Here is a 27442-nt window from a genome sequence, read left to right on the forward strand (position 1 = left end):
CAGGTAAGACCATTTAAACGGACAGCATTTATAGACTGACTATTAAAAGTCAGCGAGTGTCAGTAATGTTAATGTGGTTATGTTAGTAATACACAGAGTGCTAATATAACAGCTTTAAGATGCATTTGTAGATATTATTACGTGTTTTACCGTCTTTATGGTGCTAGCTTAAAGTTACGGTGTAAATGTTAGCTTATATTGGAGGAAAGCTGTTACTGGTTAAACGATGTTAGCACAGAAATATTAGCTTCTGTCATGACTGATGAAGTTACTAGTTAATAAAGTTTCCAGTAAAGTGTTTAATCGCAGCCACAGATTGACAGCAAATATCTCGATTAGCTTCAGTGCATCTATAATAAATATGTGCAAGTTTCAGTGCTTCGTTTAAACTGTATGTGTCTGTATCATGGGATGGATACACCCTTAACAAAACAAAGAAAATATTACAAAACCAATTTTCCCCTCATGCTGTCGGACGCGCCTCGAGGAACCAGCTCCATTTAAAACATCACAGTCAGCTGTAAAGTGTCGTTTCAGTTTTTATACAACGTCAAAGAGCTTCATGTTTGAACAATCAGCTTATGAACAGGAATAAGATCTGCACGGTCTGGTTCTGGTTGGATGCAAACAAACAGCTGTGTGTTAATCCAGCAGCAGGACATGCTGGAGGATGGAGCTCAGCTGAAACGACCCATGAAGTCCTCACCGGCTCTCATGTTTACCATCAGGACCAATCCCTGCAACTGAAATATAATCTACTAAATATCAGAGTTGAGAAGGTTGTGTTAGCGTGTGGTGAGTGCAGGATGGGGAACTCCATCCTAACGACAAATTTCATTTCCTTAAAAAGGCATCAAGAGAAGCTTTGAAGGTAAAATGAAGGTTTTAGTGTGAAACTGTTTTATCACAGCTGCAGGAAGCTGCAGATTTATGAATACAGAGAAGGATGTAGTTTCACATATTTCCAGACAAAGCCATAAATGCTTCTTAATCAATGCCAGTAATATACTGCTTCCTGCTTTTAAGCTTGGGCGAGCCGTAGATGCTGAAATATTGCACCATTCTTACAAATAAAGCAAACAAATGAAGAAATGTATTTCTATGATCTTACTCCATGGCCACGTTCATACATGTGAAAGTCTCCATCCTGTGTCCTTCACTTATCTTTATCCCAGGTGTGAATTGTTCACAGGACTTAAAAGAAGGACGTGTCTGTGGAAAAGGCTCCGGTCAACCTAAACTCCTCCCTCATCAGGACACAGAAGAGCCGCTGAGGCAGCGCCTTGGAGTACGCTGCTGGTCGCGGCACACAGGTGCGCAACAAGATCTCCCGGCCTGCTGGAGGAGGGAAGTCTGGTACTCTGCTGCTTCCCCCAGTTTGCTTCTTGTCAGATCCCAAGTCCTTATCGACGGGCGCCAGAAGGGCAGCCTAAAAGGGCAAAGGTCAAATGTTAGCAAACAGCAACTGATTCTGAAGAAATGTGCTGTGTGAGGTGGACACGTGGATATTCAGAAGTACTGTAACCGAGTCTCCCACAGAGACCTGATCCAGACTACAGCTCACAAACACAGCTCCTCTACTAACACCTCACTGCAGCTGCACGCTGCTGATCCTGTCTGTGATTAGAAATGATTTCAATTAAAACAGAGGCTCGTTTTCTATGAGCGTAAACAGGGATCTCTTTTTCAGTCTCAGTGTAACAAACATGTTTACTAGAGCAGGGCGATATGGCCAAAAATATTTATCACGATATATATTTGAAAATTTGCGATAACGATATAACTGACGATATAATTGATGCGAGACAAAATACAACTCCACAACATTACTAGCGCAAAAAGACAACCTTCCATTTATTTTCACTTAAACAAGAAGCTGGTTTTTATGTACATTAAAGCTTTATAAAAATGTAACAGTGCAAATGCAAATTCCTTGCTGAAAGTTTAACCAAAAGGCATTTCCAGTAGAAATGGGCTGACATATCCTGAGCATGTATAATATCCACTGAAGTTAAAAAGAGCTGCTTTGCAACATTAAACTGCAGTGTGCAGTACGTAGTTTTCGGTGCACGGGATTATAACGCACATTAAGCGAAACAAAGCAGTCAGATAAATCAAACTTTATTAAACTCATTCTTCCTCCACTTCTGTACCATTGATTCATTAATGTTGAATTCTCTGGCAGCTGCTCTATTCCCATGTTGTTGCAGTATATTAATGACTAACCTCGTACTGTGGATGGATTATCTCAGTTGTTCTCCTGACTGAAGTTTGGTCCGTTTACAGCATCCTGCCATGCGATTGTATTTGTCTCTAACCATCAGGAACCTTCACGTTAACTTTTATAAGTGGAAAAGTGTTAGTGTTCGTCCTCCAGCTTCACTGTTTATGTTATGCTAACATAGCTGTGTCGCTAGCGATCACGTAGCACATCATTATATACCAGCTAGCCCAACTTCAGTAACCCTACAAACGTCACTGCTGTTTAGTTTCCTGTCTTCATTTATGTTGGAAGTGATAGCAGAGCTGTACGTTTGAATTTTTTCAGAAATCTCTCAGTCAGAACATGCTATATCATGCTTAGGTAACTAGCGAAACTAGCGAGCTAACTTCCGCTAGCTTCCTGCTAACTTCTAACTCCGTTAAATGTAATAACTTTTGTTTTCATGGATGCCTGGAAGTTAAACTTCATAGTTACACCTGGTAAAGCAGCAATGCTGATCGTTTTATTAAAGATGAAAGAATTTAGACAGTTTTTAACGCTCAGTGATGCTGCAGTGTTTGTTTGACCTGAACCATATGGAGTTTAGGACCCAGATTACTCCCAGATTTAAGAGCATCTTAGTCCGACAAATACGACAGTAACGACGGCCGCTTGCATGTTCTGCAAAAAAATGTGCTTTGTCGTGTATCTGACGGACAAACACCAAACCAGTTCCACATCACTGAAGTTGCACCATTTTTACAAACCAATTCTGGTTCATCTGTTTCACTCAACAATCGGCCATGTGCGTATGAAAACAAAGGCACTGCGCATGCGCGTTTTACTCATATTCTATCGCGATATTTCATTTTCCTATCATTGCCTAACATTATACCAGTATTACCGTGAACGGTATAATATGGCCCAGCCCTCATGTTTACTGAATAAGTCTTTCAGTAAACATGTTTTTGTTAATTCAGTAAAATCTGCAAAGATGACTTGTACTGTTGGCAGCAACAAACAGAGACAACAGAGTGTGGGACAGACAGGAAGTCAGGACACGTCTATGTGCTTCACAGTGGGACTAGAACATGAACCACAGGCAGCAAGTGAAACATGTGCAAACCTCCACGTCACCAAAAACACCCTGCAGGTCCCATCAGAGCAACGGCAGAGAAAACAGATGAAACATCTGTTAGAGAGAAAAACGCTTCACTGCTTTCTTACCTGTATGACACCAAAAGGGTTTTGTTTTTTTAATAATAAAGGCTTCATGTTTTACAGTTAAAGGTAAAGCTCATGCAAACATGCAGGCTTATTTGTCTGATCAATGCAAAAGTTCAAACATGTCTCTTTCAAGCCTCATTATCAGCTGAGATCATAGTAAAGAACAGACAGGATCCTGATCCATCTGTTCTTTATATAATTACTGTTTTTACTGTAATGTAGAATATCATGGACATAATACACAGACTGCAGCCTAAATACTGCTAAAAACAGCCCTTTTTATTTTTAAGGTTTTACGTATTAACCTTTTATTATAAAAGTCACCTGATCCTTAGCAGGTGTGTATACAGAAATACACCAGGTCATTATTTAAGCAAAGCGAAGCCAAACTGCTCCTGTGTGACAGATGAAGTCCACCTTTAAACAGCATTTAGATGCTGCTAATGACGATTAGTGGCAGCACTGGTCTGTGGGCTGGGGACACTGGTGCCACCAGTACAGCGCGCACTTTTCACAGCGCCATCATGTGGATCAAACTGTATTCTGGGTCAAACCTGATGTTTTATCATTACACTGAACAAAAATATAAACGCAACACTTTTGTTTTTGCTCCTGTTTTCCATGAGCTGAACTCAAAGATATGAAACATTTTCTACAAACACAAAAGACCCGACACTCGCAAGCAATGTTCCCTCTAAGCTGCGCGCGTGCACAATTGCGCACTGCTGGCACAATTGCGCACTGCTGGCACAATTGTGCACTGCTGGCACGGGCTCTGCACAGAAAATCTGCGTTGCGCACAAAAAAAAAAAAAAAATCACCTGAATTGAAATTAAAATGAAAACTAACAATTCTGTTCTGCAGTGTTAGTCAGTGACTGGCTGCTCCCGTATGGGATCAGAACGAGGCCACCTTATCCCGTAGTCCAGCCAATCACGCGATTCACATTCGTATATACGCAGCTGACCAACGTGGCTGACAGGCTATGACAGCGTCCTTATGTGCGACACCGGTGTTTTAGCAAAGCGGCTGATGTGGCGTGTACAACCATTGGAGACGTGAGCAGGACAGACGGAACAACTGACGGACAAAGTGTGGACTTTATACCAGTTTTTAAATTGTGTTGATCGGCCGCGTAAAACCAGAGTTATGATAAAAATATCTGCAATGTTTGTTTTTCTTCCTGAATACTGTCGTTGTTTATATTTACTGCGGGAAGAAACGGTAAAAACGCCGTTTTATAAGGAAAACGCTCGAAAGCCTGTGAGCCAAAACAACACCAAAACAAACCCCCACCAGCCTTTCCTATTGGTGGAAAAATGCACCATGTCGACCAATCAAAAAATGATATGGCAACATGACATTTAGTTGTTTAGGAAGGGGGAAGTTTTAGGAGTGACGGCGGTGTTTGAGATGCGATTGCCAAGTTTAGCACAAATCTTGTGTAGTTAGTGTGTAGTTAGTGTGTAGTTAGTGTGTAGTGTAGTCAATAGTTTTGTTGTGTGTGTCAGAACAATGAGGCAACTGCTGAGTGTTACAGGTGTTACAGCAGTGATACATCTCCTGTTGTCAGGCCTGCAGGTATCAGGCTGTTGTTCTCCTTCATCTCATAGTGGACAGAAATTATTTTTGGAGCGGCACAAATAATTTGTGTGGCATCAGATTTGATGCAGAACAGCTGATTGTTCTGTAAATAGTTTGAAATGTTTATTTAAAAAACACCTTGGCTGCATTTTTAGGTAAACAGCTGCAAAAAACTCTGTTTGCAAAACTCAGTTACTTTTTTGAAGAAGAAGTAACTATATAATTAATTGCCCAACATTGGTCATTATTTACTGTATTTTGCAGACAGAGTTACAGACTCTCTCTCAGACCACAGACTCATAATACAAGTCAGAGCTTTATTTAAAGAAAGTTGTGTTTTCAAAATTGAAGTTCAAGTTATTCTTACTTCCATTAGTGTTAACATGCTGCACAGGTCATGAAGAAGATTGTTTTAATTTTCATTGTAAGTGGGCTAAAGCAGTTAATTAAAAGTAGTCTAACATAAATGTAAATGCTGTAATTTGATTATTTTAATAAACATGTAACTTGGATGCTGGCGTGACCACAGTGCACACGTCTGCTGTTACTCACAGTGGTCCAAGGGACGCTCAGGGAGTTTGTGTGTTCGCTCAGACACATGAAACATTACAGGGAACATTGCTCGCAAACACTGTTCACAAATCTGTCTAAATGTGTGTTAGTGAGAACTTCTCATTAGCTGAGATAATCCATCCCACCTCACAGGTGTGGCATGTCAAGGTGCTGATTAGACAGCATGAATATTGCACAGGTGTGTCTGAGACTGCCCACAATAAAAGGCCACTCTGAAATATGCCGTACATGTGTAGCACAATGACACACATGTCGCAAAACCAGTCAGGATCCGGTTCAGCTCATGGAAACAAAAGTGTTGTGTTTATATTTGTGTTCAGTGTAACAAATACTGAGACGTGTAATAATGTCGTGTGTTGTTCATCTCAGGACGCTGCAAAGAACCAGATCATTTTTATTATCCTGTTTGTCTGTTATGTGAACCTTTAGAGAGGATGTACCTTATAATGACTGAGTGTGTTTATCGCACTATGTTAAATGTAACTGTGAGCGACACGAGGCTTACTGCTCATGGTTACCTCATCAGTGGTGAAGTCAGCCAGCCTGATGCAAGAAACAGGAAGAAGAAAAGGATGAAAGAGCAACACACAGATGAAAAACAAAAACAGACTTTCTAACCGACAGAGCTGAAATCTGAACATGTCACCAGCTGCAGGAGGCAACGCTCTGAACCACGTCGTTCCTCCTCCAGATGGAGCTTTCACTGCCTATAGTCTCTTGACATACAATGGTTGGATTCTCCTATGATACTGTATCAGCTGAGCCTCAAATTCTTATGATCTCGAGCTTCTTCAGTCTCAGTGAATCCTTAGTTGGCTCAGATGCATCATCTGGTGTTTGAGTGTAACAAGGTGGTTGTAACACAAAAGGAGTGTAAACAGGTGAGTGTGGTTTGTAGTGTAAACTAAAGCAGCGTGTCTAACCAACCACATCTCCAGGGCTGAATCAGGTGACCACGAGCCATCGCTCCACAGCTGCTGAGGGAGCTACAACCCTCATTCAGCCTTTCACAGACATACGGCAATGAACTGTATGAACAATAAACTTTATTCATACACACAAATCCCTTTAAGGTTGTGTCAGCGAGGGCAAACGTGCCACATCAAATACATGGAGCTACAAGCTGTGGTGACCCACTGTCAGTAAGGGAGCTTTATTACACACACACAGCATCACAACAACAGTTACCTCAAGCTGCTTCTATGTTATAAGGCAAAGACCCTGCAGTTACACAGGAAACATTAGGTGACCGTCTGTGAGCGACAGTGGGAACCAAAGCCTCTAACAAACATCCATCGATAGATGAGGGGCAGACGGACTGAATGCAGAGAGGTCTACTAACACATGTTGAGTGAAGAAGAAACACCCAGTGCATTATGGGAAACTTAGACCTATAACTTAGACCTGTGCGCCTTAGCATATGCTACTTCCAGGGCATAGCGCTTAGTTTCCGGTGTGATATTCGCTCCTTGTTCACGGTCGGGTTTTTCAACCAAATGGACGAATCCAGTGGCGATTTACATTTCTCGAGATGTCGAATGTATCTGTAGATGATGTTGATCGACTTGTCGATATTTTTTCCCCCCGCGCCTCAGAGAGAGACAGGATTCAAATTTTATACTTCTCAGTATTTGTATACAGCGCTCCCTCGTTTATCGCGGGAGTTACGTTCTAAAAATAAAATGCGATTGGTGAAATCTGAAGTAGCCAACTTTATTTTTTACAATTATTATAGATGTTTTAAGGTAAAACCCCTCACTACACACTTTATACACTCAGACAGACATGAACATTTTCACACGTTTCTCTCCTGTTTAAGCTCTCAAAGTTCAAACCTTCGTAGACAAATAAGTCCAGTATTACAGAAACCAAAGATCAAACCGTGTTTTCAGGTCCAGCACATGAGAACAGAGCAGCTGAGAGATAATTCAACATCAATGAATCATTAATGAATCAATGAATCAGCGATTCTGTACTGTACAGGAGAGACGGCACGGAGGAGATCAACAATAGTCTGCAGCCAATCAGGACGCAGAACACAAAGCGCTGTGCGCAAAAAAAAAAAAAGCATGCAAACTTGCACAAAAAAAATGTACGAAACAGCGAGGCCGCGTTATAGCGAGGGACCGCGGTAATTTTGAAGGTACGTCACAACATACCCTTCGTAAATACTCATGCATAGAGACCCTTACCACGGTTTGTTGACATGCTGTGTAGGTGTGTACTTGACTAGCAGGGAAACCTTTGACTATTGTTCACCTGTAGTTTGAATGCTGAACATCTGCCTGTTTAAATCATAAGAACTGTCACTATACATGTAAATTAATCAGAATGGTTTTTTTTGTATGTAATTTGTATAGTATTTTTTTCTCTCTTATTTCTTTTCTAAATGTACTTGTATATTGTTCACATGTTGAAATAAATTACCAATCAATCAATCAATACAGAGATGTGCTTCTGATTCTGTAATGCAGTTCTGCTTGTGTTGAGTGATGTAAACCACCAATCGATCTGCACGCTTCAAACCTCAAAACTGATCATTTGATTTTTTTTATGACACAGCAGTGGTGAGTGTTCCCACCTTCTGCTCTTTGTAACTTAACGCCATCTTTCTGTTTTCATATTTTGGACATGATTTTGGAGTCCATCTTTGCAGCAGCAATTGACCGCAAAGTAAAGCTACCGGAAATGTACAACCCTGCATCCGATCTTAAAACAGGAAGTTAGCATTTTCTCGTGCACAGGGTCTATTGCAGACTAATTAAGGTTGCTGATCCAACCCTAACTATGTGCTTTATCAAAGAGGAAAGTTTTGTCTGTCACCTGAATCCAAACTGGAAGCTGGTTCCACAGAAGAGGAGCCTGAAAACTGAAGGCTCTGCCTCCCATTGTACTTTTAAATACTCTAGGAACAACAAGTAGGCCTGCAGAGCGAGAGCGAAGTGCTCTAATAGGGTGATATGGTACTACAAGGTCATTAAGATAAGATGGGGCCTGATTATTTAAGACCTTGTATGTGAGGAGCAGGATTTTGGATTCATGTTCCAGTTGATGCATCAGAGTCAATCTGGGATCCAGTGTGGAGCACATGGACACTTTTAAGGCTTAAAGAACAAACCGATGATTCGATTAGATACTCGGCTCCATCTCTGGAGTCACGGCCACCAAAGCTTTGTTTCTGCTAACACTGTAAACATATACAAATGCACATTAATAGTTGTTACTGCAGAAAGAGAAAAAGAAGCGTCAAAGACAGGAAGGAGATCTGCTCCACTGTGGAGAGAGCTGCACAACTTTGTTCCTGCAGAATTGTCACACAGTCAAACTGATAATTCTTCATTTTTCATTGATAGTTAAACAGACTGGTTCTTATAGCTCTGAACTAGAGATGGCACGATACCACTTTTTTATGTCCGATACCGATATCATAAATTTGGATATCTGCCGATACCGATATGAATCCGATATAGTGTTTTTTAATCAACAAAACTGTTTTTTAAATATCTTGCTGCATTTTGTATAAGTTCATACTCAAGTTTAAAACAACAACTACACTAAAGCTATTCTGTTACACCTGTATGCAAAAAAAAATATTTCATAGTACAGCAATACTGATCAATCTAATAAACTTAAACCTACACCATCCTCCCTATTCTGGTATTTTAAAGAGTACTTAGCGTAAATATTAAGCAACCTAACTAATAGGGTTCCAACTCCCAGCAACAACAAAAATAAATAAATAAAAAATAGGGAACCACCCCTCACGCTCCACCTCATGATGCTTAATCGCCGTAATCAACCTTAATTTAATGCAGTGTGAAAAAAAATGCACAGAAATCAATTATTTTTCAAGAAATATTAAATAGATTCAACATCTTTCTTCAACAAAATTGCAGACTGCACAGATGGTACCTTCCCAAAGTAAAAAGTACTATAGCTTACTAGGGTATATATATTAGACTTAACAGTCACTATATACAGTAATGGACTTCTATTCATTTTGCATCAAATTAAAACTTTGGCTGTCAGATAATTATTTATTAAAAGCTCGACATTTTAAATGAGAATAAGAAAGAAAAGTATGTCTTTGTGCCCCCTTTTCCCTGTTCATGCCCTATCGGCCCCCCTGGCTAAACTTTGCTAGATCCGCCCCTGCACAGTTACCAGCCGTCAGCTACGTAGAAAAAGATCCTCGAGTAGAAAGTAAGATTAAATACATTCTAACAATAGCTGATCAAGCTTAAACGTGCTGCTGTTGTTCAGCCACTGGTTTCCTCTTTCTGGTGCAAAGTGGGCCAAAAGCAAACAAGAGACACGGACTCGCGACAGAAAAGCCGATCAGCTGATCGTTAAGCAGTTTCATGATTGAAGTAGCAGCAAGAAGAGGCAGTCGCTTGTTAAGCTTAACGCAGGAATGCTTTACAAACATTCAGAGATGGACTTACACACTTGCTTTACTTCTCTCGGGATAACTTTGTCGGAGATGAAATGCCGGGTTGCTAGCGAAGCTCCAAATGCTATCCAGACCACCGACAGGTCCCGCATGCCACAGCCGCTCTATCACGTGATGCATACTGCTCCGACGTGCTAACCTGAGGTGAGTTACGGTGTGTTGCAAGTTTTGTGAGGTGCTTTCGTGATATTTAATGGATCGGATTACATTTTTTATTTTTCTCCGATATCCGATCCAGTAATTTAGGTCAGTATCGGACCGATACGATACGTAATATCGGATCGGTCCATCTCTACTCTGAACGTGCTTCACAGCACAGCAGCAGCAATTGTGTGTTTCAGGAAGAAACAACGTTACAATAGAGCAGACTCTCCTGACACTGACAGAAAACACCGCATCTTTACATCAGTGCTGACCACGTCCTTCCAGTTTCATCTACATGAAGTATATACACTCAACAAAAATATAAACGCAACACCTTTGTTACTGCTCCCATTCCCCATGGGATGGACGTAGAGACCTAAAATTCATTCCAGATACACAATATAACCATCCCTCCCAAACAGTGGTCACAAATCAGTCCAAATGTGTGGTAGTGGGCACATCTGCTATATTGAGATAATCCATCCCACCTCACAGGTGTGCCACATCAGGATGCTGATCTGACATCATGAGTAGTGCACAGGTGTGCCTCAGACTGCCCACAACAAAATAAAACAGCGCTGACTTCATGTCTTGTTCTAGGACCGGGACACCGACCTATTCTTGATGCTGATATTGAATAAGTGGTTGACTGGTGTGTGTGTGTACCTCTAAAGATGTCTCTATAGATGACAAATACATGACTGTATACATGAAACTGACAGCAAGACGTGGGAAGGACACGGAGGCAGAGTGAGAGTTACCCTCTGAGCACTGATGAAGAGTCCGTGGATTATACTGCCAGCCAGGCCCTGGCCTGCTCCTGTCACTACCACCTCTGGTTCCTCCAGCAGGGAGCTCACAAACCTAGAGACAACACACAATGTGGAAAATGTTACAATATTCCCACAAAACAAAACACTTAAATAAGAACATGTAAAACCTGAAGACACCAAAACTATAAAATAAGACCACCAACATGAGCGAGAAAGAAACGTGTGAACTGACTGTGATCCTTCAGACGCCGTCTTTGTGAAACAGATTCATCGTGACAACCTGTTACTGACTAACTATCTATAGTGACGGTGAAGACGGTTACATGTTACCAACAGCACAAACAAAGCTGTCAGTGAGCGCAGCTCAAACTCTGCGACTCACTTCTTCAGTTCATCAGCAGCCTCTCCGCTGTCGTCCTCAGGAACGGAGAACTTGGCCTTGAGCGAGCGAGCTTGAGTGATGACTGTCTCCATGCTCAGCAGCTGGTTAATGAAATCCTGCACACAGGACAAGAACAACTGTCTGCTCAATCCTGACAGCATGAGACCCCAAGACTGTCACATTTATACACATACGTGGTTTTTCCTACGTGGAACGTTATAGGCTGAGTCTCGGGGTGTAAAAGGCGTGTTTGGAGTCACAGTGGATACATGGCATACTTAAATGTACTTTGAGAAAGCCAAGAATGCTTTTACACAACAAGACTGTCCAGTCAAGCCGAACTAACATGGTGGGGTTTAGCTGTGCAGCTGTACAGTGTTATTCAAAGAAAAGGGGCTGTATGGATACTGAGTGCTAGTGAGAAGAACATTTTTATATGTGAAGAAGTGATGATTGTTCTCAGACTTTAGGACAGTATTAAAGCATATGTTTAATGCACCTAACGTGTGATCAAACTCAATAATAACAATCTCAGTCTCTGCTTTCGATCACTGATAAACACATCCGATATCAGCAGAGTATAAAAGCTTTGAGCCCAGGTGGGAACAGCCGAAGGAATTACCTAGGTTTAGAAAAAAGTTAGCCATCACTGAGGAAGCACTGGAGTTTGTTACTCCAGCTCCCACTACAATCCCACTGCACCACACCCCTGTTTTCATGGTTCAACCATCAATGGCCATAATAATTATCAGCCAAGTTCTCAGCCATGGTGCACACTGTCCAGTCTACGTACACCTCATGTACAGCACATACTCAACTACAACAAAAACACAGTTAACAATCAATCAATAATGTATTTAAAAACAAAACTTTTTTGGGTGAATCTAATGATACTTTCTTTTAAACTGAATCATTTGTGGAAAGTCCGGTCGAGTTTTCACTGACCTCTAACTTCTTGTAGTCCTGGTTGGGGGACTGCAGGAGCTTGCTCGCTTGAACTGTAGCTTGCTGAATGGTTTTTTGCACTGATGGAATATCTTCAGCAGACTCTGAAAGAGAAGAAATGACAGTGTTTCCAGAGTGACAGAAAGCTGTGATTAAAAGAAAGACCTGCCACGTTTGTAACCTCAATTACTGTTAACATGAGAAAAAGCCTAAAATTGAGTAAACCTGCAAACTATTATCTTACTAATACAGATCCTTTTGAAATAAACAAAACCTTCACAACATTTTATAATAATCTTTACAGAGATTAAAACATATCCACAAAGTCTTGATGGATTATTATTGGAGTTAATTAATCCAGCTATTTCAGAGGATCACAGAACACATCTGCAAATAGAAACTAAGCCTTTTGTCCAGGAATATACCCACATGTGCTTTGGCACAAGGAAAAACTCCCTTTAAACAGGAAGAAGCCTTCAGCAGAGCCAGGCTCAGGGAGGGGCGGGGCCATCTACAATAACCTCAGTTTGATCTGAATTAAGAAGCAGAAAGTTAGCGGCCATCCAGGTCTTTATGTCTTTAAGACATTCCTGCAGTTTAACTCATTGGTGTGTGTTATCTGGCTTCATGGACAGATAGAGCTGGGTGTCATCAGCATAGCAGTGTAAATGTATGCTATGTCTTCTAATGATGCTGCCTAAGGGAAGCATGTATAATGTAAACAGAATTGGTCCTAGCACTGAACCCTGTGGAACTCCATAATTAACCTCAGTGTGTGAAGAGGACTCTCCATTTACATGCACAAACTGGAGTCTATTAGATAGATATGATCCAAACCTTCACACATTCACGTGTTATCAGCACGGAGCGTCTCTGTCAACCTCTGGAAGTAAAGCTTTTAGTAAGTGTCATAAGATCAAAATACATTTTTTAAAGAAGTGAAACGAGGACATTATTGTTGCTATGTTTTGTATTTTGTAGTCCAGACTTAATCAGAATTAATTTGCATACAACCTGGATATGCACCAAAGCATTTCTGACCTGCTGAAACATTCTGGGATATTACAGAATAAATGAAAACTAGCTTTCTGGTTTAATTAGAGAAAAGGTCTGAGTATCACAGCAGGACGTTAGCTGATTGAGGTTTCTCCAAAGTACTAGAAAACTCTCCTCAGTGATGTCCTTACTAGTCCTTACCATTGGCTGTCTCTAGACTCAGAACTGGTCTTAGCAGTATACCGTCAACTTAGAGACGATCCAGAAACTAAGACCTGTTATAATTATACGTGAACTCTCATTAGCTAAATTAATGGTTGCACTGCAGGTGTCAGGGAACAACAGCAACACGACTGAAAGATCTTTAGCTTCTTCTAAAAACCAATTCAAATTATGCCCTGCTCCAGATGTGACAGTCTGAAGACGAAATCTAGACTTTTCTGTATCCTGGAATAATTATCAATTTATTGTGTGTAGAATAAAATAAAGAGTGGGTTTTATCTGATTTCTGATCATTACTGGAGAAAACTTGACTGAAAGAAATTCATGTTGGGGAAACTTTCCAGGCTCCTTTCACAGTGAGGGTTGGGTAGCTAGTTAGAGTAAACAAACTAAATCACATTTACCTGCATTTTAACACCAGGGTCATGTTCTACCCATCATGCCTACGCAGCCCTGAAAACATCACGTGTCCATCTCTGATACTTATAAGAGCTCAAAACTGGCCCAAACCCTGATGGAGTCCAAGGGCCTGCAGTGCAAAACACATCTTGAGCCCAAATCTTGGGGGGCTCAGGATTTGGGCTTTTTCTGCAGCTCATGGGCTGCATTCACTGAACCGACCACAAACTCATCTGTGCACCAAAGTACACAGTGAGACGTCCTTTACCCTCACATCACTGGACACTTCCAGGTTCTGGGTTCCATTCACTCTATACCAGTGGTGCCCAAATCTTTTTGCATCACAGCTGTGATACAGAACGGCTGTGTGGGCGGAGCCTGTTTCGCTTCAGTGCCGAAAAAAAGGGGTTGTATTTTGATGTAATGACTGTGTCGATGCAATCAGTCATTACATCACTCAGCTCAGGACTGAGCTGTGTAGACGCCAGCGTGTATCATACAGTGCATCCACTTGCAGCCCTCCTCGTTTCCCAGCCGTCGCGCCCCCGTCTGCACATCCCCACACAGTCCTCATGTTTCACAGTCAGTGATTGTAAAGAGTTCCTCTGCAGTGGCTCTGCCAGGAGCCTGTCTGCAGAGAAGTCATTCCTTTGTCCACCTGCAGAGGAAAGCAGCTACCATGCACCTTATCATTAAGCACTCGATAGGCAACTTTACAGGAGCAGAGCACAGACGCAGTTTTAGCAGAGACACTGTTGAGCACGACGGTTTAGAAGTGTGTGTCTGAAAAAGCCCTCTGACTTGTCTTTGTGCTCTGGATGTTTGGCGTCTTAGCTTGTTAAGCTTTAAACTGTCACAAACTTGCACTTTAAGACAGACACGCTGCGGCCTCTCCTCATCACCCACCACTGCGCAGGTATGCTTCATCTTATCTTCTTTGGTTTGGAAACATATTTGGTGATGCTTCATCCTCTGCTTTGTGTTTGTGTGCGAGCCCCGTCAAAAGGCTGTGCATTATGCTGGCAGCGTCCAAGATTTCTACTTTTTTATTCATGCAGCTTCTGTTTTTTTTTTCTCCATTAACATCTCAGGTTGCATTTCATTTTCTTAGTACTTATTTTAATATCTTTAGTTTTTTGTATTTCGGTCTTACTGTAATTTACCTGCTGTGGGCTTAGAGTTATTTTCCCTGATTTTATTTCATATAAACGTGTTTTTCAACCAAACGGTGAGGACTTACCTTCTTCCTTCAGAATAGTTGCATGAAGTATACAGGGCAGGAGGTGACGGGCCAGGTCTGCAGGTTTCTGCATCGCCATGTAGTGCAGAACCTAAAGACAAACCCCCAAAAAGTTTAGTTTGCCTGGCTTCTGTTTTCCTTTTGCTCTTTCAGATCAACAGAATATTTTTGCACAGCCAACAGGCTGCCTCTGAAGAAGACTCCAGATAAACGGTGACCTTTCTCTATGATGGTTATTCACAGAGGGACCAGTCATACCCAGATCTTTAAATCTGTCATAAGACTATCAGTGAGCATTATTTTTAACTTTCTCTTTTTGGATAAACAATGTCTTTAAAAGACAGGCAACATTTTCAGTGACGGTGCAAACTGGAGCTCCGAGCTCTGCTTTCATATGTGCAGGAAGAACATGCAAACGCTTGGCAGGGACCTGCCCGGGTCCAAATCCAGGACCCTCTTTGGGTGAGGAAACAACTAACCCCAGTTACTGTTTGTCCCTTTCCCATAAAGCCGACCGGATCATTAATAGAAGCTGGTTTAAAGTTGTTCTTCATTTAACACCATCACACCACAGAAAGCTGCTGTGTGTCAGTTAAACATCGTGTGTGACAGCATCAGATCCTTTTTCATCAACATGTGAAAATGCTTCAACATGTCTGTGAGCACAGATCTGTGTTAAACTGACTTCTTCAACATACATGAGCCAAAACGGTCCCATGGCAGAAGCTGATCCTGAAAATCAGCAGAAACATTCATGAAAACACTTTGTGATCCACTTAGTAAACACGTTTGGCTTAAAACACGCATGTGGCAAAACGAACGACCTGCTTCAGACCTTCTCGGCCTCCTTGGTGTCATCAAAAAGTCTTTTTTGGCGTCGTGCAGGTGTGACCCTGCAGTCTCCCAAGCCTCCACCCACATGTTGCCTGGGATCTTCATCCTGGGACTGAGTGTCCCCATCACCATTGTGTTGACCTTCTCATCAACCACTTCCTCTTCTACGTAATCCCGAGGTGAATACCAGCGCACAAAATCCTCCAGGACACAGCCGGGGTTGGCTGCCTGTGGACAGAGACACAAACTCGTACTTTAAATGAAGTAATGTGTAAATATATTCACTGACACCTCATACTGGCACTGACGACTCGAGCAGGGCCCACTCACGACACCACTGCATTCATGGACCCAAGCACACCAGGCTGTCACTGAACATAAAATGTCATTTAGGCATCAAAACGATTTCCTTCTGTTCAGGACTGGAAGTAAATACGTGTGATCTGGCAACAAAAATGTTTTACTTTTTTGTGTAAGAGTAAATCTGAAAATCTATGAATAACAAATCAATTGTATTTTAGTATTAAAACCAGTTCAGACTGAATAAAGAGCTCGTCCACACTGGATCAGAAACAGAGACATGGTGGGAATAACCAACACTGTAGATTCAGGGCAGCTGCAGCATGACTTACACTGTGTGCTGGTCATTATCACTGCATTACTGCCTCAGATCTGCAGGTCTCTGCAAAGACAAGGTTCAAATAACCTCTGAAGATGATTTATAAAACTGCAATGAGCTGTTTGAAAACTGACGACCACGTGATCGTCTGGTGATCAGAGGTTTCTGCACTCACGTAGCTTCTCCCAGCATGACTGCATCCATCATGCCACACGTGTCAGTGACAGAGTCACAGCTTTCCACAGCGTAGGCTGATCAACAGTCCTCTTATTCCACACTAGTTTACTTGTAAAAGCCTACATGACATTTATTATTAATTCATTAATATCCCATTCATTAACTGCACAGAGAAGACGGTTCCTGAAAATGAAACATGATGCACAGATATCAGACTCAGTCAGCTTCAGCTGAGGTTAATGACATTTCTGTGAACCACTTATATGAGATCTGCTTTCATGGTTTTGTCACACAAAGGCCGCCTCTGTACTGTTACAACCGCTTTCTTTTAGTTCTAATTATTAACTGCAGGTCTTTGAACATGGAGCGAGTGGGGTTGGGTTAACTCTGACTCTAAACTGCCCACAGGTGTGAATGAGAGCATAAATCAGAGGTGTCCAACTCCAGGCCTCGAGGGCCGGTGTCCTGCAGGTTTTAGATGCGTCCTTGATCCAACACAGCTGATTTAAATGGCTAAATGACCTCCTCAAAGTGTCTTGGGTTAGGGCTATCCTTTGTTGCTAGTTAGCCTGACCTGTATCCCCAATGTTAAGTTTGTACATGGTATGTATGGTCGATTAGGTCATCTCAGTTGCAGGCAACCAACAAATAAAGCTTATCCTTATCGTGGAAGTTCTCCAGAGGCTGAACTAACCATCTGATTCAGGTGTGTTGACACAGGGTGAGATCTGCAGGACGCCGGCCCTCGAGGCCTGGAGTTGCCCACCCCTGGGTTAAATGTTTGTCTGTCTCTCTGTGTTCGCCCTGCAACTGGCGACCTGTCCAGGGTGAACCCCGCCTCTCGCCCTATGGTATGGGATAGGCTCCACCCCGTGTGACCCCGACTATTATTTTCAACATGCTGTATTTGGAATAAATAACAGCATATGATGTGTTTGCACAGTGAGGCAGTGACTCTGACCTGTGAACATAGAGAGGCTCTGCAGAGTTGAGCAGAGTCATGTTGTTGTAGGGGTGCAGCCTGCCCTCAGCTCTGCCCTCAGCTTGTGTCGCCTCAGTCTCGCCCTGGTCACTCAGGCACTCGAAGAATTCCTCCTCGCTGTCACTCCACGAGTCCCAGGATTTTCCTTGAGACATCTCTCTTGTTGAACTGGAAGCACTGGTTGCACACTCTGGTCCTTGGCGGCTCTTCTGGCAGGCACCTGAGACCCTGTGTTCCTTTTCTTTCCCCTCGGGTACCTTGTGAGATTCATCTCTGGCCTTCTTCCTTTCGATACAACAATTCAGCATCTGTCCAGGAACAAAAACTCTTTTCACACATGGAAACATAACACTGCTACTTGTGTTCAACAGACAACACGACATAAACAGGTGTTTGGGAGTTTGAAGATGCTGTATCACACTGAGCATCAGCTCTCAGAATTCATTTTTCTCTTTATCACCTAAACATCGTTCCAATTATCAAAGTTAACACAACACTTTTGATAAACCACTGGAATTAAAGTTGCAAGTCTACAAATGTGCATGATGTTGTTTTTTGTCTTTTAAATCGTTCGATTAGTCCTTGCACTTTGTGCACTGTGTGGCTACCTGGAACTTCTGATGCAAAAGACAACAGCGAAGATCAGGAGCTCCACCTGCCAGCCTGCAGATTAGGAAGCACAGAGATGGATATGAGTGAACACCAGTGTGTTAACAGAGAAACAAATACTGCTTAAACAATTTCAAGCAAAGTTTTAGTTAGAGCACGGCACAAACACTGCAGGGGCTTTTGTGCCTGGTATTATGTACTTGGATTTTTACATTTTGGTCATTTGTCTGTTATTAGAGACGGACGGAGATCCAACATGACTGACAACAAGACCAAAGCCTGATTCTAAAGTGTCGGCTCAGCTGGACAAAGTACAGACATCCAGCATTTGACTTTATTTATATGGCACAGGATAAGAACCACAGAGTGCTTCACAATAATATGAAACAGCACAAATCTAGTTCAAAGCCAGGCTAAATAAATGAGTCTCAAGCTGCTGTTTATAAAAATAAATGCAATCAAAGCAACATAATGATGGAGGCAAAGCACTCCACAGCCTGGGGGCCCCCACTCTGACAGATCCATCTCCTCTGGTCTCAAAATGTGTTTCTGTCTTCTGTCTGTGTCCAAGTCAACAGTCTAACGAGGTCCCACAAATGTCTGCAAATAGGTTCTGCTCTTCCACGAAGTCCTTTGAGATCCCGACTGAAATCGGCTGGTGCCAATATCTGCTGAGTGTTGGCCACGAATAAAGCAGCAATAACAGAGTTCAACGAGAACAACAACTTTTCATTATCAGTTATTCTTCACTCTCTCCACAGCTGATGGACCAACAGCAGCACACAGAGGACAGTGGTACCAGATACTTTGTATGCCGTCACCATCTGACAGAGGAGCTCCAGGGCTGAAAATATATCCTCAACCTCAGGTTCAACTAACGAACTGACCCAGTCACAGACTTCCAGGGAGGCTTTGGAGTATCATTCCCAAGTTCAAGCTCAGCCCCTAGTCCCACTTCTTAGAAAGGGAAACCGCTACTGTAGTCTGCTTATCCCGAGGTGGGAAACCAGGACAGTCCAACAACATCCACAGACTCAGTGGGACTCGCACCTCCAGCCCAGGAGTCCTGCCACCAAAGAGTCATGTAACTCGTCACAGACCTCGCCAATTAATATCAAATCAAATATCAGCTGGTTCAGTCCCAACTGATGGTCTCATTATTCAGGTTTCACACAAGAAACGTCTCATGACGGGTAAAAACAACGAGCTCTCTCAAGACTTTTGCAAAACATGCTGGTGGCAGTGGTCACAGTAGAACTACTGAAGGTTCCAGCGCACTTTTGGTAAAGTGGAAAGAATATTATTTCACCATAAATGGGCCACGACCAGGTGCTTCCCACAAGATTTCACACAGACCAGTGAAAAGAATTATCAGAAGAGTCAAGGCCCAGTTATGAAGAGCCACAGAAAGGCCTGGAATCAGCAGGTACGACTGTTTCAAAGAAAACAATATGGGCGCAAGAGCCACAGAAAAAAAGAGAAGCGTGAAGTGTGTTTAAAGTTTGCTGAACAAGTCTGTGAAACGCTGGCAGAATATTATCATCTGCATTCATAAAGTATCCACAGGCGTCTTTGCCTGCTCTCCTGTACACTCATGAGTTCACACCTACCTGCCCCTCTAACACCATCGTTACATTTGCTGATGATGCGACAATCATCAGCGGAGAAGACGGCGAACAGGCAGGAGGTTAAAAACCTGACAGGCTGCTGCAATGAACACAACCGTCTGCTCAGCGCCATCAAAACTAAGGAGATGTGACCTCAGCAGAGGGAAACACGTTCCTCTCCACATCAAGCAGACTGTGTTCAGCGAGTGTCCTCGTTCCTGGGGACTCACGTAGCTGAGGACCTCTCATGGTCCAAAGTCAAAGACTCCACCTCAGGATGCTGAGGAGGAGGAGGAACCATCTGGAGAAGAAAGTCTTGGTGGCTTTTTTACCACAGCACCATAGTGTGTCCCCACCTACTGCTAACAGCTTGGTATGCTAACTGCTCGGTGGGTCATTAAGACAGCACAGAAGAATAGTGCCTGTCCCTTTCCTTCCCTGGAGGACATGGTCAGCACTCGCTGTCTCAGGAGAGCCAATCAAATCTCATCTCATCCTGGACAGCACCTGTTCAAGAAACAGGACAGCCAGGCTAAGAAAACAGCTTTTCCCCTGGACCATCGATCACTGAACACTAAGCTCAGTGAACGGACCGAGTGAGCCTCCCTCCTACCTGAGACACTCCTGTGTAACATTCAGTATAATGTTCACTAATGCTGCCAAATGTAAGCTTACATCTAATACAAAACACCAGCATAACACGGGACAATTACACCCTCCCTCCATGGCTGCTGCCATCCAACCAGTGCAATACTCCTCTGGTTAAATGGTAAATGGACTGGTTCTTATATAGCGCTTTTCTACTCTTCTGAGCACTCAAAGTGCTTTACACAACTTGTGCATTCACCCATTCACACAAGCACATTTTTCTAGGTGCTTTCTAAGTAACATTCTCTCTCTCACACACACACACACGCGCACACTCCGATGAACGCATCGGAGAGCAATTTGGGGTTAGTATCTTGCCCAAGGATATTTGGCATGCAGCCTGGGGGAAGCCAGGAATTGAACCACCAACCTTCCGATCAGTAGACGACCCGCTCTACCGCCTGAGCTGCAGCCACCCTATTTTATTGCTATTTTATTCAGTTTGACGAATGAATGATGAGTGTAAGCAGGTAAGAATGTATGTAAGCTCTGCTCCAGTGTAATGCATAGGTACAACAATACGCTTTAACTTTATAGTTTGGTCACTTAATTCAATTCAATAAAACTTTATTGATCCTGAAGGCTGACCCCAATGGAAATTGGGTTAAGGCTGCCGACCTTTGCCAGCGCCATCTTACCCTTCTGACCATACATACATGACACAAACATCACATGGGGAAGACAGGTCAGAGAGGCATAACAATGGAAAATGCACCACATGAGGAAAGATAAGGAGAAAAAAATAACTCCCCCCAGACTGAGCTCCAACAGGGAGATCAGTTTGAGAACAGAAAAAAAACACCTCTGCACATGAAAAAACTCTTAATACACGAAAGAAACACATGACAAGCAACAGGGATGGGTAAAGGGTGAGAGACAGCCAGTGTAGACAGTACATCCGGGCCTGCGTGCGCTGGTCTCCTTGATCCACCGTCAGCATCGGAGGGGAATAAGCGTCGAAGGCGTTTGGAGGGGGGAGGAGTGTACATCTGCATGTGTATATATGTCTGTGTAAGCGTGTGCGTGTCCAGAGTTCAGCTGAGACAGTGTCCTCCTCCCTGCCAGGCTAAGTAAACAGTCTTCCAGCCAACCCAGGTGGCCTTGCATGGAGTGGGAAGAACAGTCTAAACACAGTCGTTATCAGGGAGTTGTTGTTCGGCTCCAGCCTTGAGCCCACGGCTGGGGCCGAAGGGGTATCCGCATAAGTGATGGAGGTTTTTACTTTAGTGCGAACAGCTCATATGAATTTCAAAGCTGTTCTAACACTCCGACACTGGTCTCTCAATCTCCCGTTGGAGAGCCGTGAGCTTCTCCATGATGTTATCAAACTTGCGCTCCGTGATGTTGTCATTCTTGTGCTCAGAGAGCCGATTCTGAGAACTCAAAGACACGACGTCGTAGTCTCACTCCAAGCGCTTTATTTGTTACGCCATTTTTCTCCACACCAACAACAACCCTTCGCGGGCAACAGTACTCTCGCAGTATAACAGAAAATAACAAGTTAACAACGACCGCAGTGAGCTTCTCCAAGATGTGATCCAATTTGCACTCAGAAGTCTTATTCTGAGTATTCACAGCAGCCGTAAGCTTCTCCAAGATCTTATCCATGCTGCACTCAATGAGCTCATTTTGAGAAACTCACGCCTCTTCCCATCGTTTGAATCCCAGCGGGCAGCCTTGTGGGGGTTTGAACAGCCGGTTCCGCTTTCTTAATTCTTCGATAAGTCAGGGCCAAGCCAGCTCCGATCAGCCAGAACCCTGTTACCATGGTTCCGAACAGGTAGATCTCTTCAGCACTCAGGCTCACCCGAGCCCAGACTTCTCGTTGAGAAAGGGGTGTCAATTGCATTCAGGGACCAGTTGATCAAATCCATAATTCCTCTTTTAGGTTTTAGAGAACAGACTGTGAGAGAATGTTCCAGGGAAAAGTAATACAAAAAACACGAGAGTAAACAAGGACACAAGAGGCTAAGCAGGGAAGCTAAGGGAGAGGAGAAAAGTGCGACTGCCTTTGTTAAGAGCAAAACTCTCTGAATGCTGTAAACACACCGTGTTTGGGTGGCTGCATCCCAAAAACACCACAGCAACACTGAAGTCTGGAGGTGGGAGCATTATGATTTTGATGTTCCCAAAAAAAATGTGTGATTGCTTAGAAAAGTTATGCATAAAAACTTTATAACAAGCTGCAAAAGGGACTGAGCCATTAAATCTAACTCCAGGAAGGATGAATGGAGACATTGTTGATTAAAATCTGCTGCCATCTACCAGGATGATGAAGATGAAACAAGGATGGATGTTTCAGCAAGACCATGATCACAAACACAGCCAATGGAAACTGTTGGTTTCAGAGGAATCAAGTAAAGCTGCTGGAACGGCCCAGCCAATCACCTGAGCCGAATCTGTGGGAAGGATCCACGGAGCATTCGGGATTTATAGACTGTTTGTGTGGTGAGTGGGTCAAAGTCATGAGCAATGATGGGACTGGTTTCTCCATACAGAAGCTGCCATGAACTGTCATCACCAACATTTGTATAAAGTAATAAATAAATGTCTGTGTGTTTAATGTCCCTGTGTTACCGACATCTGGTGATAATTTCACATCAAAGCACCTTTAGAAATATATTTGCTTAGAGAACTGCTGACGTGTTCAATACTTATTTTACCTGCTATAAAATGAAAATGTTAATATGTGTGACATCTTTAAAATCAAAGCAGCACGAGCCTGTGAGGTACCCACCCACAAATAACATGGTTATTTTCCCACCGGTAACGCAACTCAAGGACAAACTCCTGCCAGAGGTGTCCAACAGCCCGCAGCCCACCGTAGTAATAGTTGACCAGACACACACACAGAGCCAGACGGTAGGTCAGACTGTCACTGGGGGCTGACTTCAGCTGGTGGAAAAGGTTCTACAACGAGGGAAAAGACCAGCATGAAATCAAACAGCAGGACACCAAATTTAATACATTCTAATAAAAATCCTGACAAAGTACTGACAGCACTGAGCCTGTCTTCACTCTGAAACTTATATTGGACCTGACCTGAGTGTAACCTTGAGTGTGCGAGTGGTGAAGAGGCAAACATACATAATCAGAGGTTTTCTCTTGCTCCGATGTCCCACTGGAGTTGGACAGCTGAGTGTTATTCTTACAGTCAGACTTCTCCACAGCAGCATCTGGAAACAGAGACACAAACACAAATAAATAAGTCTGTCATTTAGAAACTCTGTTGTTTTATAGATGTTAGAAGAATTAAACAAGTGGAGCTCACGTAGTCATCACTTCATGATAAAACACAGGATGCTGATCGCTCAGTGGCAAAAGCAGGATGTGACCAGAAGTAGACAATAAAAATAAGAACGCTGCCTGATATCCTGTTTAAGATGACGCTCTTGTGCTTTACTGAGCTGCTGTCAGATGGGATCAATATCTGTGGCCAGCACTCTAAGACATAAATGCAATTACGGCTGTAGTTTTAAGATTCAAGGCTGTCTTAGCTCGAGCTCGAGCTGCTGAGTGTGACGGGCTCAACAGTAACCAGGAAGGAAAAACTGTTTGTGAAAAGAAGCAGAGGAGCCACATCAGTACGAGTCAAACTACCACACGGAGGAAGTAGGAGGCCCACACAGAGAACAATGAGGAAAAAAAGACACTTTATTTGTCCTTGATTATGTTCTTTCTATCGGTAGCTTGATTACATCCATCTTATCTGCTGCGTATCATTTGGTGCATGAATTTTAGCCTCTTGGCTTAGAAATAGTTTCCTCTGTGCTGTTCGGACAAAAAACAAAGCCATAAAAAGTCTTCACACATCACACAACAATGTGTATGTTTGTAATGGATCCAAGTGTATTAGCAACCAGAAAAATACAACATTAAGGTCAGTGCACTTAATGCACTGACCTTAATGTAGTATGTAGCGGTGTGTTTGAAATCTGTACTGACTAGTAAAACCTCTGTGGTCAGCCCCAAAGCATCATGGTCTCCGTTCCTGAGTGTCCCACTGATCAGTTTAACTTACCCAGTAAACACTGAGGATTTTCAGCCGTCCTGACTCGAACTGACCAGTGAGGAGCTTGAAGAGGGTCGAGGTCACTGTTGGGTGATAAACAGAGTAAACAGTAGAGGAGAGTTTCTGATACACTTTTAGTTAAAGGGTTTTTATAAGTAATGAGTCATGTTTGATTACATGTGACGTAGTCCTTCACCAGTAATCAAGATAATTACACATGTAAGCATTTCCTTATGTCACACTCAGTTTGTCCCTTCATGCACAAGCTTGTTAGACCTGTGCCAGCTCTGTTTGGGCCTTACAATCAAACCCATGTACGTTTACCCTTTTAATAAACTGCTCCACCCATTTCCTACTTTACGAGTGAAATATGAAGCAATGCAGTGTGTACACGGATGCAACACTCAGTGCTCAGCGCAGCGTTTTGTGTGCTATAGTGCAAGTGAACAGCTCACTCCCATCAAAGCTTTTCCATTGGATCGTTAACACAAACACCAAATGTCAGGAGGACATGCGCCTCAAACTGGAGTTGTCTTTCTAGCCCGGGTACTGTGTTATCCTTGTCTGTATACCGAGCTTCTTATTAATAATCAGCTCTGCACAGGAGCAGAAGCAGAGTCCAGCCTGTTGCTCTTACAGTATAATACTCATAAAGAAAGTACAGTAACCGTGGTTAGTCACTGAGCAGCCCGGTGCGTTTCTCTTGATTTCTTTAGTCAGGGTAAATTCATTCACCTGCACGGGTTAGCTAAACGAACTTTACAAAACAAGTTTCCCCGACAGCCGAGTGCTCACCTAAGGACCTAAGTTACGGATTAGCTTACACACACATTTAACTTACCGAAAATAATACGGTGGGGCCTCAGGTCCTCCTGTCTGGTAGTCCAATTTACTGAAGAACACCTCAGGCTGTCACTTTGAAATAGCCGGTAATGTAAACGCTGGACCTCTCAGCATCTGCCATTCCCGAACAGACACATGCAAGTTTGTCCGTGACTGCAGCCGCGCTGTACATTTATTTCAGTTTCAATATTTATTTCAGTTTCAATATTTTTTTCAGTTTCAATATTTTTTTCGGTTTCATTTCAAGGTGGCATCGTTCTGATCCCATACACACACAAATTGATTTACAAGTACAAAATATTTATGAGCACAATTTGAGCCCATATACTCTCTCTACCACAGCTGCCTTTGAACTTGCCTGGCCAGGTCTGAGTCCAGCTTTGCTACTCCTGCCAGGTCACATGACACAGGGGTGTGCTCTGATGTCGGCAGGCAGGTCAGTGGAGCCCTCTGGTGGTGGATATATGGCAGTGAAACAGGAGGAGGCCTGAGAACAGACAGCAGGCTTAACTAGCAGGACAAAGTAGCATGTAGTACTTGAAGGGGTCATCAAAGCCAATCAGCTCTCAGGAAAATGGAACATCATATAAATATTTCTCTTCTTTGATTTTCATCAATGTATTTCCTTTGATAGATTTTCCGTCAACACTTCTGCTTGATTAGAAGCTCATAGGCAGTTCCTGTCACTCTACAATAAAACAATGTAAAGGCTGCGCTCTCTGCCCTCCCTAATTTGACATATTTTGTTGTTTTGTGTGTGTGTTTGTCTGTGTGAAGTTTTGATGTGTATGTGAAAAACACAATTTTGAAAACACTGGAAAAAGACCTCAAGACATGTTTTCCTTTACTTTCTATGAAACAACAATTCCCACCAAGGCTTTTCAGTGTGAAATTTAGTGTATAGAAAATACCTGTGCCAGGTTGTCTCCATCTAGTGGTGAACATGGCCTCACCACTACATCAGGTGAGCTTTTCACTGTGCACAGTGACACAAAAGTCATTTAACAATTTTTAAAAAAGCAATGTTACAGATTCAGTAAGAACTGAAGTTTATCATAATCCTTCAAGTTTCACTCAGTAACAGCAACTTTTTAATATTATTGACTATATTTTAGAGTCACATTTATATGAAATGTCAAACAATCACAGAGTGACACTGAACTAAACAATCAATGCCATGTGAGTTGTTCTTGTTTGTTCTTTATCTCAGATTTATTGTAAGCAGCGGGAGTAGAAGCTAAAGAAAAATAGTAAAGATATGAATGAATCTCTGCTCTTACAGCTTTTATTGTGCCATAATGTCTGCTTTGAAACTGTCCTCTTGCTCGTCTCTTGGATGCTCACCTCTTCTTCACCTGTTCCTTTGACCAAACTGCTGCACTCTCGTTCTCTGCTCTCGCCTCCTCTTCTGGTTATAATTAGGATGCAGTCAGCATGTGCCAAACAAACTCCCCCCAAATCGATCATGTTTGATATGATGATGACGTTTTTAACATCTTATTTATGCACTTGTTGGGTGGGAAAGAGTAAACAAAGATGGGGCATAGAAGCAGAACTGAGTCCTACGTGTGGCGGGACAGTAACTGTGTGTGTATATGTAAGCATTTAAACACTGCAGAGAGTCAAATTAACAGTAACACTATTTTGTCTAAGTCCGCCATTGTAGAAATTCATTTCACCGAAACAATAACATGGCGCACAATGTGACAATAAACGTATAAAACACAAATTCTTACCTAGCAGGAGAATAAATAATCAGTATTTTAAGGCTACTGCATGTATAGATGTCACTGCTGGCTCACATAAGCTAGCTCTGAGACCCGCCAGAGTTTACGCCACAGTTGACTGTCGCGAAAGAGTCGTAAATCACCGGCATTGTAAAACTTAAAATGATTCCAGGGCATGTTATAAAACACCCAATAGATGTACTGGATATTAAACGGTATCAAACGACTAAATGAACACAGGGT

The 27442-nt window shown here is 42.6% G+C and overlaps 1 pseudogene; it reads right to left on the reverse strand.

The window, feature by feature from the left end:
* Positions 1-872: 872 nt before the first annotated feature.
* On the reverse strand, positions 873-25541 carry LOC146690057 (rab3 GTPase-activating protein catalytic subunit-like; annotated as a pseudogene).
* Positions 25542-27442: the final 1901 nt, after the last annotated feature.

Source organism: Copadichromis virginalis, linkage group LG16 (assembly GCF_057382275.1).
Source record: "Copadichromis virginalis isolate Kocher_CV1m ecotype Utaka linkage group LG16, C_Virginalis_male_GT1.1, whole genome shotgun sequence".
NCBI lineage: Eukaryota > Metazoa > Chordata > Actinopteri > Cichliformes > Cichlidae > Copadichromis > Copadichromis virginalis.